We start from the raw sequence: 5,403 nt of genomic DNA on the forward strand, positions 1-5,403 counted from the left end.
GTCCCCTGCTCAAGAGCCTCAGGTGGCGTGAAAGGTAGGCATGGCCCTGCGTGTACTATTGAAAGTGTTTCATATCTGGCTGAAGTGCAAGTACATACCTGTTGATCCTGTCATAAACCCAACAAGACCATAACTTCCTGAAAAGTAAAAAAAAAAAAAAGAAGAAAATTCAGTTGCAAAAATTAACAGTCTATTTGCCTTTAGTAAATCAACCCAAATGTGTTGTAAAGCTTGTTTCCACCAGCCCGTGCGCTCATCGCACTGTCCTGTGCCCGGAACGCAAGGGATCGCATACACAAAGTCTCCTTGTGTTCTGGGCAGGAGGGGGCGTGGCAGTGCCATTGGTGTAAATGGAACTGGTCCCCCCGCCCGCAGTGCGATCGGTCCATACAGGACCACGTGCATGCACTTTTTTTTTTGCAATCATACCACACTGGAATGCAGGGCATTGTATTCCCTCGCTGTCCTAGTGTGGGGTGTGTGTCTGCAGTTCCATTTACATGAATGCCACGCCCCCTCCCGCCCCAGAACGTAAGGAGAATTTGAGTAATCCCTTGCGTTCCGGGCACGGGAAAGTGCGATGAGCACATGGGCTGGTGGAAACGAGCCCTTTGGGCTGAAACATACCATAGCGAGTGGGTGGATTGTGGTAATGCACACATTACCGCACTGTATGTTAGCTCATGCTATGTGTGTTAGCATGGTGCGGTGCCATTCTTTTGGAACAGATCCCCAATATTTTAAGGCAATGCAGCTCTGACGCACATGCATTGCAGCGCAGTGTGCCGTACAGTAAAGCACTACAGTGCATTGTGGTAAGCTGCGTTGGAAAAAAAACCCGCTGCATGTCCATTTTTTGGTCCATTCCTGTAGGTCAGCATAATGGGTTGCCTTAACGCAACGTACGTTAACACGTGCCACAGCACTCATTAATGCACACAGGGGTGGAGACGTGTGAATAGGCCCTTAATATGCAGTGCATGATTCACCGCCAGTGAATGTTTGGTGAATGCTTTGCAAATATGTACCATCACAACAAGCACAAAAAAGTGTTTAATGCGTGCAAGCATACCAGCACGAAGCTTCATTGATATAAAAAAAAAAAGAAAAAGCTAAGCCATTTTGTTATCAAACTAGTTACCTTTTATAAACAACTACCTGAATTACTTATATTGCTGTTTACTTCAAAGCAGAAACATCTCGTAACTTTCACAAGATGGTACTGAGCAGAGATCAAAGACAGGATAATGATGATTGTGTTGCTTTTTGCATTACCTCTAATCATGTGCAATTGATTACAAAGCAATCTGTACTGGCTGCCTCTTAAGACTTTGACCTCTGTACATTGGTTTGACTCCATCACTACCTGATCCATCAAATATCTGCTTTCCTAGTGAAAAAAAAGGGGACAAAATTCAGAGCGGCAAGGTTTACAAAACGATCTAGACGAACCCTAATATCTGAAGAAAAGCCAAAGTATCCACAACATAGGTCAGGCCTGGTACTTAATAAAAAGAAATCATTTCAATGATCTGATTTAAAAGGCTGTTTGTGTAATAATTGAACTTATTAAATAATATTGTAAAAGCGACATTATAAAATAATTATTATGCATTACATCCCCCCTTCCAATTTTTTTTCCAGATTACGACGCAGTTTACCCACCCGCCTCCTATCTTATATACATCCTCGTTGGCCAACAAGGCAACCCTTCCTACTGATGGGCCACCAGGAATGTGAGGGGCAGGAGTGGGCAAGCAAGCTCCAAAACTTTCCAGAAGTGTCAGAGCTTTGCCCTTTTAGAACAACCAGTGGCGTAACAATCACCATAGCGACCCAGGCGGCCGCTTTGGGGCCCGGGGCACAGTGGGGCCCGGCCAGATGCTGTGCGGGCCGCCTGGGTCGCTATGACATCCTCTGCTGGCGGCTCTGAAGAAGAATGCGCTGCTGTTCAGATGACAGACAGTACACCGACAGTAATCTGTGCAGCAGCGCGTTCCTCTCCACAGAGGCCAGCAGCGGCGGTAGCGCAGGCTGGACCCGGCGGTGGAGGAGGAGGCGGGGCGCGTGGTCGGCAGCATGGGAGGGGGTGGGGCCTGGTGAAGGAGAAGGAGGCTGGCACATGGGGCCCCCATAACAAATTTTGCTATGTGGCCCTGTGATTTCTAGTTACGTCCCTGAGAACAACCCAACATTTGGGCGGCCACACGGTGCCGGCACTTTAAATCTTCTATTTTTAAAGTGCAACTGAAGCCAACACTTTTTGTTTTGGATAGAGAAGAGAGGGATTAGAGGACCTGTCAGGTTTTTATTGCTGTCTGTGCCCCTGTTAGGGAGATTCACCCTCTCTATTTGTCCTGTTGACCATTATCACTGAAAGTGAAAAAAAAAAACAAATTTGTGGGCTGGAATAGATGGGAAATCTTCCAATGGGGGACACTAGTTCTGGTAACCCTGCTGACCACCAGGGATTTCCCTGTCTTTGGAAGGATTTCCTCTGAATTCCTGTTGTGGCTATCAAAAGGAAGTGAAGGTAAATCTCCCCAATGGGACATAGATGAGAAAGAAAGCTCAAAGGGGTTATAACCCTTCCTTACTCTATTCAAGTAAGTTTTGGCTTCTACTTTAATTGCACCAGCAAGTACTGTGATTCAGGAGCGTCCTGAGGCCAGGTGACATCCTGCCGTGACGTCATCGTGCATGCGCAGCCGTCTGATTGACGCCTGCCGGCGGCCTTCTTGGTGATGGACGTCGGAAGAGAGAGAGTAGGGGACGTTAACCCGGCAGGATGAGGTATTCCGCCGGATCCCCTCCTCTCTCCTGAAACTGTCGGGTTCTCGGTCCATGACCGAGTGCCCGACATTTTAGAGGCGGTGGCACCAAAATGACTGTCAGTCATTTTGGTGTCACCCCTCCAATGGTGACACCTGGGTGCGGGCAGTACCCCCAGCACCCCCCTTGTGGCGCCACTGCTGTGATTTATTGGGTCTCACCTATAAGGTACCTGGCTGTAGAACTTTGGGTATTTTTATTTTTTTTTAACAACCAGCCAAAAGGTACCTTGCTTTCTTTTTGCATGTCGGAACATGTAAGTGGGGTGCAGACTGGTTTATAGTGGGAAGCCAACATGTTCTTCATTTAGACACTCAATTAGAAGCTTTCATTACAAGCCTTTCTGATATTGCTGAAATATGTGTATTGCAATATTTACCATTCACCTAAAAAAGGAAACAAATTGCTTCTACTTTACAATGTATTATATATATCTATATTCCAAATAAAGCCCCCTTTTTGAAAACACCTTACCTACCAGTAGTCACTACAAAGCAACGTTTATCATTTTGATTTACAAGGGTCAACTTAAGACAGGTGGGAAAAAAGGTACAAATTCAGGTAATTGTACGTTGCCATAAATGGACTTCAAAAAACTAATCCTAAGCTAGTACCCTCTAGTCTAAGCCTTCACTCTTCAAAGCCTTAGAGGGAGATGTCACTTCTGGCTATGTAATCTTCAAGAAGTTATCCAGGTGATTTCACAAATACCTGCTGTTAATGCCATTGTCAGCCACCTTTCAGCCTGACAATGCACTGCATAGTTTACTCCAGATTAAGGAGGCAGCTGAGCATTTCAGACCTCCATCCGCAAAAAGCGTTTAGCTCTGCACTGAGGTCGGCACTAGATGAAACGCACGGATATATGATCCTGAAATCTGAGGAAACCAACGTGGGAACGAGACCTCACAACTTTCTAAGAGTCACCACACAACATGTAGCAGCTTTTCATTACTGTAGGTTTGACATTTCTCTGAGTGCGGTTGAAAAACCAGCATTCCAGACCTGTGTTCTAATCATCTTTGATGGTTTAATTAAACCTATTCAGATGCTGATCTACACTGGTAACTTGTTGGTATTACTATTATGTAAATTCTATTGCTCTTTGTGTCCAAACAGGGATGGATTTATAATCGAAGGGTACTTTTGCTCATCATTTCATTCATGTTGACTCTGGAGACTTTTAATGGTAGTGTAGCGGCCCTGCCAAGCTTGGAGTGCCCCATGTCTCCATTTAGTAGACAGCTAGGCTGTAATTGTTATTATTTCTGCATTGTTGGGTTTCCCCCTAAGCCCAGGGCATGGTTTACTTCTGCCTGTTGTTGGGGAATATTCTCCAGTAGATAGAACAAGAAGAAACAATGTTATGGACTTACATTTTGGAAGGTGGTATTTGTTGGTTCTCATTTGATATTGAGGGTATATTGTTTTTTATTGTTGTTGATAGGGCCTTTATTTTAGGTTAAAATTGTGTTTTTCTTTATTACTGCAAGGCTTTTGTTAAAAAAGGGGTGGTGTTTTGGGGTTATCATTTATTTTGCTTTTTTTATTTTAAATATTATTATTTATATTAATAACATTTTTAATAGGGCCTTTATTAAGCCTGGGGTGCTCAAAACAAGCATTTGCTTGTTACTGACCACCTGTTCTTGGAGCTGTCTTTTGTTCACTGCGCATCGATGCATCAATAAAAGAAAAATGTAAGTACAAAAACATTGTGTACCTAAACCATCTCAGATCATATCACTTGCATTCATTGCACTCCCCCTACCCCCGTAGATAGAATTGCACACTGGTGTAGGCATACACCAGTTAGGCCTACTATCCCTAATTAAAACTGTCCTGCCGCTGGCCTGTTTAACACTACTGTCTCTTCTGCAGTATCCTAATTTTTGTAGTAAAAACCCAGCCTGTGCTAGTAAATTTGGGCCTAGCCTTGCTCATTAAAGTTGTCCTGCTGCTGGCCTGTATAACACTACTGTCTCTTCTGCGGTATCCTAATTTGTGTAGTAAAAACCCAGCCTGTGCTAGTAAATTTGGGCCTAGCCTTGCTCGTTAAAGTTGTCCTGCTGCTGGCCAATTTTACACTACTGTATTATCCATCAGTCTCTTAATTTTTGCAGCAAAACATCTGCCTGTATTCTTTGTCTTTAGTATATTTTGACTGATTATAGCTGATTAAAAATGCCCTGACACTGGCCAATTTTACTCTGCTGTATCCTCTGCAGTCTCTTAAATTTATCTATCTGGTGGCTGGTCCTGGCAGACTTGGTGGCTACTAGAAAGTCTGTTCTGAGTGTTACATTTCAAATTGAACAACTTTGGACCAGGCGGAAAGGTGCTGGTAGACTTTAAATGAATTCCAGCTCAGGCCTTTTTCCAGGCCTTCCTGAAGAAAGTCTAGAGCATTGTTATCTTTTGGATATAAAGGATAAACGATTTTGCAGAAGCTGATCCTAGGAATTTATCCTCTGGTAGATCATATTTGTGGAATGTTGTCTCACCTTCATGAGTGTAGAGATAACTTCCTGGGAGCATTGCAGATCCGAGAGCCTCTGCCTTTCAATTTTA

This window comes from Nanorana parkeri, unplaced genomic scaffold (genome assembly GCF_000935625.1).
Source record: "Nanorana parkeri isolate BGI_ZX_2015 unplaced genomic scaffold, ASM93562v1 scaffold163, whole genome shotgun sequence".
Lineage (NCBI taxonomy): Eukaryota > Metazoa > Chordata > Amphibia > Anura > Dicroglossidae > Nanorana > Nanorana parkeri.